This window comes from Rutidosis leptorrhynchoides, chromosome 1 (genome assembly GCF_046630445.1).
Source record: "Rutidosis leptorrhynchoides isolate AG116_Rl617_1_P2 chromosome 1, CSIRO_AGI_Rlap_v1, whole genome shotgun sequence".
NCBI classification, from domain to species: Eukaryota; Viridiplantae; Streptophyta; class Magnoliopsida; order Asterales; family Asteraceae; genus Rutidosis; species Rutidosis leptorrhynchoides.
The window spans coordinates 572,124,197-572,137,926 of record NC_092333.1 but is presented as its reverse complement, the minus strand read 5'-3'; positions in this window follow the sequence as shown (position 1 = coordinate 572,137,926).

Here is a 13,730-nt window from a genome sequence, read left to right as displayed (position 1 = left end):
TCCTGTGACATGCTTTTGATTATGGTCTATAACGTGTCGGACGCAATTACTATCCTTGGTAGGAGCAATAGTAAAGCTCACCCTTATAATTTTTCGGTCTGGCACAAGGTCCTGTCTTTGACCATGCTATGCAACCACCGTTCTTACGGTTGACACCCGATTTAGTTCAGGTGACCTAATGAATTTCAGGTGAATTCCTAGGATTTTACGTTCAATGGTAATGAACGCATTGAAAATAGGGTTTTCAGAAAACAAATCGGTTTGTAATTTTGATCAAAATATTTTCTCGTTTAAGCTCGAGTTTAGATATCATTGAATTCCATGAGTTTGTAATTCTCAATCTTTAAGGTCAATCTCTAGGATTGAGTAATATCAGTCTTAAAAGCTGATTTTTAATCTTTAAGGAGATTATCCTTTCTGGGGATCTGATTCATTAGTCTTATCAAGCTAATTTGCACGGTGCCCCCCCATTGTACGAGATAAATCCTTCTCATGGTTAGGATAAATCTGACCACTTGGCGACCCTGTTTAATGCTGAGGTCCGTGGATTTCCTGCTGATTTTAGTGATGACTTTTCTAGATTTTTCGTCAACCTACAGCTGGTCTGGACGACAACTTCATGACCTAAATCAAGAAGCGCGTGTCTTTTTCGGAAGACTTTACTTCCTTTTAATGATGGAATTGATTCATCGTGTAGATCCATCTCTTCTTTTCTTTCATTGGGTAAAACAGTTTAGTTTAGTCCAAAGCAAAAGTATTTTCAGTTATTTGTTACAAATATATGTGACATATGTTTAAAATAACTTGGTAAATTTTCCCACACTTGGCTTTTTATTTTTTTTCTTTTTATCGTCCTCTATTCCATTTTAAATGAATTTTAACATTTTAGTTTGTTTCTCAATTTATGTCCTTTCCGAGGTAACAATAATTTCGGTGTTAAAACCTAGTTTTATCGTTCATAAATATGTATAAACATGATTTGAATTCATTTAATTGAAAATTTTGAAAAATTTTACTAGAATTGGGTAGTCAGTATATAAGACTAGGGCTGTTCTTTTTTTATCAGAGAGCACTAGATTCTAATACAACTACTGCTTTACTAGTATTTTTAATGGTAACCAAGTGTATAAAGTAAAAAAATTTTAAAATCCGAAAGAATTTAACCCCTTCCCACACTTAAGATCTTGCAATGCCCTCATTTGCAAGAAATCAGTAACAATTTAAATTATTGAGGGTGATTTGTGTGAAAATGATTAAATTTTTACCAAAGTTTCCAAATATATTGGCGTTTGTTTGCTGAATGATAAATGGTGCACATCATTTGTTCATTCCGTCTTGTTGTTATTTCACATATATTTTGCATCTTGTCGTCAAAATTAGTTGCTTTTGCTGAACTTAATGCCAGTCTTTGAAAATGCGTTGTTTTACCCTGTTGTGTACATAAGATAAACTGCAAACATATATACATATTTTTGAAGTTTGGTTTATTACCCCACATTCAAAAATTATTAAAATCTAAGAATAAAAGTTAGATAATTATAAAAATGATTACAATATTAACAAAAGTATTAAACATATCAATAATTACAAATTACAAAATAATAAAAAAAATAATAAGTAAACTAAGGATGATATTGGTACCAATAGGGGTTCCATGCATAACCATAAGTGCTATAGAATGCTTCGGCAGGGTCATACGTAGGATATGGTGGCTGCATCTCTATCGACCAAGGAGGGAAGACGGGTTTCGGTGTAGGAATATAGTTTCTACCTATATGTTGGCAATGCGCTATGATCTGGTTCTGATGAACTTGCCAATCTTCAAATGCTCTCTGTCTAGCATTTTCGTATTCCTGAGAAGCTATAAACCTATGCATTTCTTGCATCTCATTCCCCCCTCCTACATTACCTTGTTCCTGGTTTCTCTCTACCTGTGGATGTCTACCATTGTATCGTACTGCGGCGTTATTTCGCCGCTTCAAAACTTTCGCACCATGGTATACATTTAAACCTATAGTGTCGCGGGGTTCCGGCTCTTCTACTAATAATCCCCCCCGACTTATATCCACACCGAGATATTCACCAATCAAAGTAATAAAAATACCACCTCCTATTATGCTATGTGGACGCATCCCCCGAACCATAGCTGATAAATAATAACCCACACAATAAGGTATACTTACAGCGCTGTGTGGGTCTCGAATACACATATGGTAAAACAAATCTTGTTCATTTACCTTTTCTTTGTTTTTACCCCTTTGTGTAATCGAATTAGCTAAAAACCTATGTATTACTCTTAATTCGGCTCTATCTATATCCAAATAAGAGTAGTTTCCCCCTTTGAAACGGTGATGGCTTGTCATTTGACTCCACACACCGTGTGTATCAAAATTCTCATCTATCTTTCTACCGTTTAGTATCAATCCTCTACAATCGGCAGACGCTAACTCCTCAGGCGTATATATACGTAAAGCCTGAGCCATGTCCAGTAAAGACATGTGGCGCATCGAACCGCCTAACAAAAATCTAATAAAAAAACGATCGGTTAAACTAGCTACCCGATCATTCAACTCTATACTACATAACAACTCTTCACACCATACTTTATATACAGGTCTGCGTATGGTGAATAAACATATCCAGTCATTAAAAGAAGAATTACCATACCTCTGTACCAGTAATTCCCTAATTGGCCCGGCCAATTCTACAGCTTCCAAGGGTCCCCATTCTATGACCCTCGGTACCTCAACAACCTTGGAATGAAGAGTATGCAAACCCCGTTGATATTTTGGATAATCTATCCAAAGTCTGTCAAATCGCAGGTTCGGGTGCAACTGTTCCAAGTGCATATCTGAAAAGGTCATGACTGGATGAGGTACATCCTGCTTGTAGTAGTTATCTACCTCCTGTTGTTCCAAGTTCTCAGCAGGAGCATGGCGTGCTTGGGATGAAGATTCACCCCTTTCATTCTGCAAAACACATCAAACACAAATTTTGTGCATCCAAATATGCATTAGTGTCAGCAAAATCATCAATCAAAATAATTACAATGACATTATCAATTTATATCAAACTTAAGCTTATTTTCACATTTTTATCAAATCTACACTTTTTCAAATAAGCATATACGAAAATTTTCGCCAAGTTCATAAGCATTCAACTCAAATAACATGTCAAAATAATCATTACTAGCAAATAAACAAGTCTCAAATGGCATTATCTTTCAAAAATCAAGTTAATGAATTTTGGACTTGAAAAAGTCCACTTTAATTCTCAAAATCATGTTTAGGCTCAAAGTTTTGATCATTTAACTACCTAGACATGTTATACTACTCAATTTAGCAACAATTCATGACAAAAATCGGCCATAACCTGTTTATATCAAAAAGCCCCAAATTGCTCAAGAACACAAACCCTAGATTATTCAAAATTTGAAGTTTAAGGCTTCTAATCATGTTAAACAGCATCAATCTAGGTTATACAAGCATAATACATAAACAATTTAAGTCTAATTACACTAAAAAGCATCAAAATCAAATTGGGGAAAAATAGCTCAAGAACACTAAAATTCGAATTAAATGGTGTTTAGGTGTAGTAATTTACCGTTTTTCTTGAGTAGTTCTTAGATATCATCCTTCTCAACATGATTTTAGCAAAAAATTTGGTGATTAACGGTTAAAAATTGAAATTTTTGGGGGTGATTTTCGGTGGTTTTCGTGGGTTTTTCGCAGTATTTTTTGGGTTGTTTTTGTGTTGTTGAGTGTACTGATCGTTTCAGCTGTTTTTATTTTTTTCTGGGTTTAGGTCCCTCCGCGAGTCGCGGAGGTTTGCACTGCAAACTCCGCGAGTCGCGGAGTTTACCCTTTTTTTTTTTTTTTTTTTTTTTTATAATCTTTAACTTATAAACAATTAAGAAATTAATTTTAAAATTTTGTTTCCCTTGTTATTTAGGACGAGGTCGTTTCGGATCGATGTCCTAGTCCGTCCCTCGACAAAATTTTAAAATTTGTCTTTTTGTAGCGATTGTTTTAAAAGCTAGGATTTTTGGGTTTTTTTAATGTTTTTGGCATACTTTAAATCAATAAGATTAAAAATAATGATAATAAAAGTTCTCGTCCCTCCCTCGGGTAAAGCAATTTCGGTTCAAAGACCTAGTCTTCAACTTACGACGAATTTTAAAAATCATATTCTTAACTTAATGAGATAAAGTAAATTTTTGTTTTTAAATTCACACAACTTAAATATAAAATTCAAAATTAAAAATTAAAAATTAAAAATTCACACCAAACTTAAAATTTGAAATGCATAAAATTTAAATTTCATATTTTAAAAATTAAAAATTCACACCAAACTTAATTTAAAAATTCATAAATTCATACCACACTTATATTAATTTATCAAATAAAATTAAAAATCTTTTTGTCTTTTTATCCCACTTTAATCAATCAAATATTATCAAAAATATGCGCCCCTCTTTTCGGTAAAGTAATTTCGGTTCCAAGACCTAATTTGACTCATGACGAATTTTTGAAATATTTTGGGTTGATTGATTAAAGATATTTATACCTTAAGAATAAACGTTAAATTTCGCAGTGATGTAATAAATTTTTGAATGATATCAATAATTTCGGTCGCCAAACCTAATTTTATTTAATACCAATTTAATACTTTTTAGCGAACAAATTAGCGTTTATTATCAAAAGGTTAAAAATAAAAATAAAAATAAAAACTGTACAGACATACCTGTGAAATAGATTTCTTAGTTATATGATCTATTATATTCATAAGATAGTCGGTTTAATTGGTTTTCCATGGCTGCATAGGCGTAACCTCGAGCATTCATTGTCTTTTCTTCTAAACATATGAACGGTCCGTCTCTGCATAAAGTAACAAATTCGGTATTTGAATAGGTTTGATTATTTGAACATTTACCTCCATGTGACCATTTTCCGCATTTGTGACATCGTTCTAGGTGTCGTGCTCTTCTTTTCGCTGCGGATTTTGATTTTCCTTTACCAAATTGTAACTTATTATCTTCGCATCTGGATCCTTTTCTAACTCCGTCCATTCTTTCTCTGATTACTGATACTAATTCACTCGGTAGTATGTCATTATTTCTTTTAGTGATCAAAGCGTGTAGCATTAGACCATGGTTTAATTCACAGGCAGTCTTCATTTTGTAAAAACCTAAAAAAAATAAAAATTCAGAATGGGGGGAGAAGACTAGTTCTTTAGGGTCTGCTAGGGAAAGACCATTCGGGTTCCATTTTCGAAAACTACACGAAAACAGACAATCTAACTCTAACAGAAATACATATTATCCTTTAAAGACTTGATTCTCCCCACACTTAGTTAGCTGTGGTATCGAAATTGTGATTAACTTCGTTGTCGACTTCCATCGGACCATGTATGTAATGTTTAACTCTGTGACCATTAACTTTAAATTCAATCCCATTTGAATTTATTAATTCTATCGTTCCGTATGGGAAAACTCTTTTGACTATGAATGGTCCAGACCATCTTGATTTCAATTTTCCAGGAAATAGCTTGAATCGTGAATTGAAAAGAAGAACTCTGTCTCCTTCTTTAAATTCTTTTGAACTTCTGATTCTTTTATCATGCCATTTCTTCGTTCTTTCCTTATAGATTAACGAATTTTCGTATGCTTCATGTCTTAATTCTTCTAATTCGTTTAGTTGACTTAATCGTAGACGTCCGGCTTCATGTAAATCAAGATTACATGTCTTCAAAGCCCAAAATGCTTTGTGTTCAATTTCTACTGGAAGATGACATGCTTTTCCATAAACAAGTCTAAAAGGTGTGGTTCCAATTGGAGTTTTGTAGGCTGTTCTAAAAGCCCAGAGTGCATCTTCCAATTTAATGGACCACTCCTTCGGATTTGATCCTACGATTTTCTCTAGAATACGTTTTAAAGCTCGGTTTGTATTTTCAACTTGTCCACTTGTTTGTGGATGATATGCGGTGGAGATTTTATGAGTTACTCCATATCTTTTAAGAACTTTCTCAAGTTGATTATTACAGAAATGAGTACCCCGATCACTTATTAAAGCTTTCGGTGTTCCAAACCTTGCAAAAAGACGTTTTAAAAAGTTGACTACAACTCGTGCATCGTTAGTTGGGAGAGCTTGTGCTTCCGCCCATTTAGATACATAATCAATGGCTACGAGTATATATAGATTATTATGAGATTTTGGAAATGGACCCATAAAGTCAATACCCCAAATGTCAAATACTTCACATACTTGGATGACATTTTGTGGCATTTCATCACGTTGACTTATTTTTCCGGCCCTTTGACATGCATCACAGGATTTGCAAAGAAGGTGTGCGTCTTTTTAAATTGTAGGCCAATAGAATCCAGCTTCATAAACTTTTCTTGCTGTTAGTTGAGGCCCATAATGCCCTCCTGTTGGTCCTGTGTGACAATGGTTTAAAATTTTACTAGCTTCATCTCCAAATACACATCGGCGTATTATTCCATCAGGACAACTTTTAAACAGATGTGGATCTTCCCAGAAATAGTGTTTTATATCACTGAAGAATTTCTTTCGTCTTTGGTACGATAATCCTTTTTCAAGGAATCCACAAACTAAGTAGTTTGCATAGTCTGCAAACCATGGGATTTCTTTATAATCTATCTTCAATAGATATTCATCAGGAAAGTTGTCTTTTATGGCCGATTCATTCAGAACTTCTAATTCGGGATTTTCAAGACGAGAAAGATGATCAGCGGCGAGATTTTCTGCTCCTCTTTTATCTCGGATTTCAATATCAAACTCTTGTAAGAGTAAGATCCAACGGATTAATCTTGGTTTAGCATCTTGTTTTGAAAATAGGTATCTAAGAGCAGAATGGTCGGTATAGACCACCGTTTTTGCTAGAACGAGATATGATCGAAATTTGTCAAAAGCAAAGACAATAGCAAGGAGTTCTTTTTCAGTAGTTATATAGTTTGTTTGTGCTCCTTGTAACGTCTTACTAGCATAATATATAGGTTAAAATCGTTTTTCAATCCTTTGTCCTAAAACGGCTCCCATTGCAAAATCACTTGCATCGCACATTAGTTCAAATGGTAGATTCCAATTTGGTGTTATCATGATCGGTGCATTAGTGAGTTTTTCTTTAAGAATATTAAAAGATTTGATACACTCATCTGAAAAGATGAATGGCGCATCCTTTTCTAGGAGTTTATTCATAGGAGTGGCAATTTTAGAAAAATCTTTTATGAAACGTCGGTAAAAACCGGCATGCCCTAGAAAACTCCTAACTCCTCTAACATTGGTGGGATGTGGAAGTTTAGCAATTACATCTACTTTAGCTCTATCCACTTCAATTCCTTCTTTTGAAATTTTATGTCCAAGAACGATGCCTTCTTTAACCATGAAATGGCATTTCTCCCAATTAAGTACTAGATTTGATTTTTCGCATCTAATTAGCATTCGTTCCAGATTAACTAGACATGATTTAAATGTATCACCGAAGACTGAAAAGTCATCCATGAATACTTCCATGCATTCTTCTATCATGTCATGAAAAATCGCCATCATACACCTTTGAAAGGTTGCAGGGGCGTTACAAAGTCCAAATGGCATTCTTTTGTAAGCAAAAGTACCATAAGGGCACGTGAATGTGGTTTTCTCTTGATCTTCGGGTGCTATTGGAATTTGAAAATATCCGGAAAATCCATCTAGAAAACAATAGTAACTATTTCCGGCTAATCTTTCCAACATTTGATCTATAAAAGGTAAGGGAAAATGATCTTTTCTGGTGGCGTCATTTAATTTTCTATAATCAATACATACACGCCATCCTATTACAGTCCTAGTAGGAATAAGCTCATTTTTCTCATTTGTAATGACAGTCATGCCACCCTTCTTAGGCACGCATTGAACTGGGCTTACCCATGGACTATCAGAAATTGGATATATCAAACCTGCATCTAGCAGTTTAATAATCTCTTTCTTAACTACATCTTGCATATTAGGATTTAGTCTTCGTTGGCGTTGCACATACGTTTTATGACCTTCTTCCATAAGGATTTTATGTGTGCAATACGAAGGACTTATTCCTTTAATATCATGAATCTTCCATGCAATGGCTGGTTTATGAGCTTTCAACACAGAAATGAGTTGTGATTTCTCATTTTCAGTAAGAGAAGACGATATTATTACAGATAATTCAGATTCACCATGTAAATAAGCGTATTCCAGATGGTTTGGAAGTGGCTTTAATTCTAATTTCGGAGGTTCTTCTATCGATGATTTATATCGATATCTGTCTTCTTCTTTTAGCATTTGAATTTCTTCTGTTGTTGGTTCATATCCATTAGCTATAAGTGTAGCTAATATTTCAGCTTCATCAATTGGTTCATTACCTTCTCCTAAAGAACATTCTCCTGTTCCTTGTAATTCTGGAAATTCTTCTAATAATTCTGCATGTGCATCTATAGTTTGAATATAATAACATGTATCATCTGCAGATTGTGGTTGTTGCATTGCTCTATCAACTGAAAAGGTAACACTCTCATCCTCTATACTTAGGGTCAGTTTCTTACCGAACACGTCTATCATTGCTTTAGCCGTGTTTAAGAATGGTCTTCCTAATATGAGAGGAACTTGAGAATCTTCTTCCATGTCCAAAACAACAAAATCTACTGGAAATACTAAAGTACCAACTTTAACTAGCATGTTCTCCATTATCCCTCTAGGATATTTTATTGATCTATCGGCTAGTTGTATGCTTATTCTGGTTGGTTTCAATTCTCCAAGGTCTAGTTTAGCGTATAGTGAATACGGCATTAGATTTATACTAGCACCTAAATCTGCTAATGCTTCTATTGAACTAAGACTACCCAGAAAACATGGAATTGTGAAACTTCCTGGATCAGATAGTTTTTCTGGTATCTTATTCAACAGCACTGCTGAACAATTAGCATTCATAGTAACAGCCGAGAGTTCTTCCATTTTCTTTCTATTCGTGATTAGATCTTTCAAGAATTTAGCATACCTTGGCATTCCTGAAATCACGTCAATGAAAGGAAGATTTACATTTATCTGTTTAAACATATCCAAGAATTTGGATTGCTCGGCTTCAAGTTTCTCTTTCTTCATTTTACTCGGATAAGGAAGAGGTGGTTGGTATGGTTTAACATAAGGTTTATCCTTAACTGTGTTATCTTCATTAACCTTTTCAACTACCGGTTCTTTTTCCTTATCTTGATCAGGTTGTGGTTCTTGTGGAGTAGGAATAGTTTCATCAGAAGTTACAGGTATTTCAGGTGGTTTAAGTGTTGTACCACTTCTTGTGGTAATAGCTTTAGCTGTTTCATTCCGGGGGTTAGCATTTGTATCGCTAGGTAGACTTCCCGGTTTTCTTTCACCTATCAACCTTGCTAGGTTACTTACTTCTTGTTCCAGATTTTGAATAGAAGCTTGTTGATTTCTAAATGCTTGAGCATTTTGTTCATTTATTTGTTTTTGAGATGTGAAAAACTGCGTTTGAGTTTCAACTAGCTTCGTCATCATATCTTCTAAATTCGGCTTTTTATCATCGGTTTGTTGTGGTGGTTTGTTTTGAAAATTCGGTCTTTGCTGATTATAAGTATTATTGGATACTTGTTGATTGCTAGGACCTTGTTGGTTATTGTATGGAATATTTCGGTTATAGTTCTGGTTTTGATTGTAAATCGGTCTTGGCGGTTGATAATTATTCTGATAATTATTTCCAGGCCTTTGGTTTATGTATGAAATATTCTCTCTTTGTTCCATTGTTAATTCAATACTGAGACAATCTTTTGTCAAATGTGGTCCTCCACACTGCTCACAACTAATTCGTATTGAGTGAATATCCTTAGTCATCTTTTCCATTCGTCTCTCGAAAGCATCTATCTTTGCCGAAATGGAATCTAAGTCATGGCTAGAATCGGCTCTAGCTGCTTTAGATGATCTAATGATATCTTTTTCTTGGTGCCACTCATGTGAGTGGGAAGCAGTATTATCAATAATTTTGTAAGCATCAGTTTCGGTTTTCTTCATAATAGAACCACCAGCTGCTATATCTATGTCTTTTCTTGTAGTGATGTCGCATCCTCGGTAGAATATTTGTACTATTTGACAGGTGTCTAAACCATGTTGCGGACATCCTCTTAACAACTTTCCATATCTTGTCCACGCCTCATATAGAGTTTCATTTGGTTTTTTGTGTGAATGTAACAATTTCTGCTTGAAGTCTTACGGCTTTAGATGCAGGAAAGAATTGTTTAAGAAATTTGTCAATTAAAACGTCCCATGTATCAATCGCCCCTTCAGGTAACGATTCCAACCAATCTTTGGCTTCTCCCTTTAAAGTCCAGGGAAATAACATGAGATATATCTGTTCATCCTCCACTTCTCGTATTTTAAATAGTGTGCAGATCCTATTAAAGGTACGTAGATGTTCATTTGGATCTTCCTTCGGCGCACCACTAAATTGGCATTTATTAGTCACCATGTGTAGAATTTGTCCTTTGATTTCATAATCTGGTGCATTAATGTCTGGATGAGTAATTGCGTGACCTTGGCCAGTGCGTTTAGCTCTCATTCGGTCTTCCATACTTAAAGGTTCCAGATTCTCCATAATTGAATTTGTTGAATCGGTATCACTAGATGATTCTGATTTAATAGTTCGTTCCTCAACAATCTCTGTTTGAATGATTGGTGGTTCCGGAGGAAAGTTTAATGGTTCAGGATCTACGAACCGTTCCTGAATATTTTCTGGATTCTCAATTGTGAGGTTGGGTTCAAAAAAATGGATTATCGGAAATTTGAACTGAAGTACTTGGTCGACTGGATGACGATTCTAAAGAAAAATCAACGGCGGTTATATTTGTTAAACGATGTCTTGATCGAGTTACAGGTGGTGAACGTACAAAAGGTGATGAACGTCTTGCTCGGTGCATTCACAGAATATCCTATTAGTTTTTAAAAGGAAAGAAAAATTATAATAAGTTATCCAATCAATAGACTTTTCTGATTTTGCCCACGTTTCGAATAGCCAAAAGATGCAGCAGAGGGGCAGGATTCGTTTGGTCTCAATATAATTGAGGACTGTTTGGCTCCAATAACCCGGTCCACGTACAAATCCAACTATTACTACGAACCAGAAAATTTTGATGTCTATTAATTTAACCACTCAAAATAAATTTTCGTAATTTTAAGAAATTTAGATAAGAAGTAGAATAAAAATCTATGTCCTAAAAACTAGAATGGCGAGAAATAAGAAAGACAAAGAGTTCGTCGCAAAAGGTCGAAAAAGAAAAATGGTTGAAAAATAAAAGGTGACGGAAAAATAAAAGAAACTTATAAAAACTTAAAAATACTTAACTAATTTAACCTTATTACTACAACTAACTTAAAATTATAATCGCAAATTGAAATTACTAATTGGAATGATAATTGGTACATAGTAAAAGGTGTCTAAAAATATTAAAGCTTACAGGAAAAACTAAATCCCAAATGGAAATAACTTAAAAAGAAACTAAAACTTAAAAAGGCGTCGCAAAATTCTAAAGCACCTAAATCTTAGTCTAAAGAAAAAGCACTTTAAGGAATTCTACGGCAAAGCCTAAAAATCTAGGAGTAAAAATAACTATAGCAAAAACTAAGTTTAAAATTAAATATGAGCTAAAAGATACAAATATTACGTTACAACGATTAAAAAGGTACAAAATATAAAAATATACAAAGAGTTGTAAAAAGTACAATTTTTATAAAAATATTATTTTTATATTATTTATTTTACTAAACTATTAATTTTACAATTTAATAAAACTAATTTAACTAAAATATATAAATAAAAAGTAAAAGTAAAATTAAAACTAATAATAATAATAATAATAATTAGGTTTAATTAATAATTAATATTAATAATATCCCGTAATTAATGCTCGATTAGGGCTTCCTTGTCGCCTGTCAGAAACCCTCCGCGAGTTGCGGTGATTAATGAGGAAAACCCCGCGAGTCGCGGGGTTCAGGAATTCAGTTGACAGGGTTGAGTTTTTACGCGTTTTCTTTATTTTTATTTTTTTTATTTTCTGTTTTCTGTTTTTAATTTAAATAAACGATTTTAAAATAAAACTTATATTTTTATAAACTAAAATAGAAATAAAGAAACTTATAAAACTTAAATATTTAACAAAATCTTAAAAATACTAATATTTTTGTTTTTTTTTTTCTTTTTTTCGAATTTTTAAAAACGTATTTTTACAAAAACGACTTTTAAAAAAAAATTTTATTTTTATATTAGCGTTGCGCTTCCGGCGTTTAAGAGTGATTCCCCGGCAGCGGCGCCAAAAATATACTTGATGCGAAGCGAGGTGTATATAAAATAGTTATTATTTTACTAGGAAAACACTATTAAATACGATACAATTTTACACAAGATATTTATTTATTTATAGAATGGATATACTTAAACCTTGCTACAACACTTATAGGCAGTGTACCTAATCGTACAGTAGTGTAGTTTTTAGTAAGTCCGGTTCGTTCCACAGGGAAATCTTTAAACAAAGCTCAACGCTATATTAGTTTACTTTTATAAAAATACAAATATATATATAAGTAATATTATTATTATAAAGGGGGTTTTTACCGTTTAATGACCGGTTTGTCGATTTTAAAACTTTAGTCGCAGTTAAAACCTAATGTAAAATATAAAATAAATACAAGACTTAAATTAAATCGTAAAGTAAATAACGATAATGAAATTGCGAATAATAAAAGTGCGATAAAATAAACTTGCGATAATTAAAAAGTACGATAATTAAAAGTGCGATAAAATAAAATAACAATTAATAAAATGCGATAATTAGAAGTGCAATTAAATATAAAATAAAGGAAATTAAATATGATATAAAAGAATTATGCTTATTTAAACTTCCGTAATCATGATGTTTGACGTGTTGATTTTAGTTTTATGCCCATGGGTTAATTGTCCTTTGTCCTGGATTATTCAATATGTCCGTCTGGTTTTTGTCCATAACAGTCCATCAGTCATAAATATAAATTGCAAGTGTCCTTGTCAAATTATTATTATACCCGAAGTTAAATATTCCAACTAATTGGGGATTCGAATTGTAACAAGGTTTTAATACTTTGTTTAATGAATACACCAGGTTATCGACTGCGTGTAAACCAAGGTTTTATCACTTTGTTAACAATTACACCAATTACCCTTGAATGTAATTTCACCCCTGTTTTAATTATTCTAGTGGCTATTAATCCATTCCCGTGTCCGGTTAAATGAACGATTATTCGTACATATAAATACCCCGCCCATCGTGTCCGATCGAGTGTATATGGTAATTTATAGGGACGCCCAATTGTAAATCTTTATATTAACATTAACAAACTTTCATTTAGTTAAACAAATATAAAGCCCATTAATAGCCCATAGTCTAGTTTCCACAAGTGTCGTTCTTTTGTCCAAACCCCAATTATGGTACAAAGCCCAATTACCCAATTTTAGTAATTAGCCCAACATCATGATTACTTCGTTTTAAATAAGCATAATAATAACTTAGCTACGAGACATTAATATAAAAAGGTTGAACATAACTTACAATGATTAAAAATAGCGTAGCGTTACACGGACAGAATTTCGACTTACACCCTTACAACATTCGCTAACATACCCTTATTATTAGAATTATAATTAAAATTAAAATATAAATT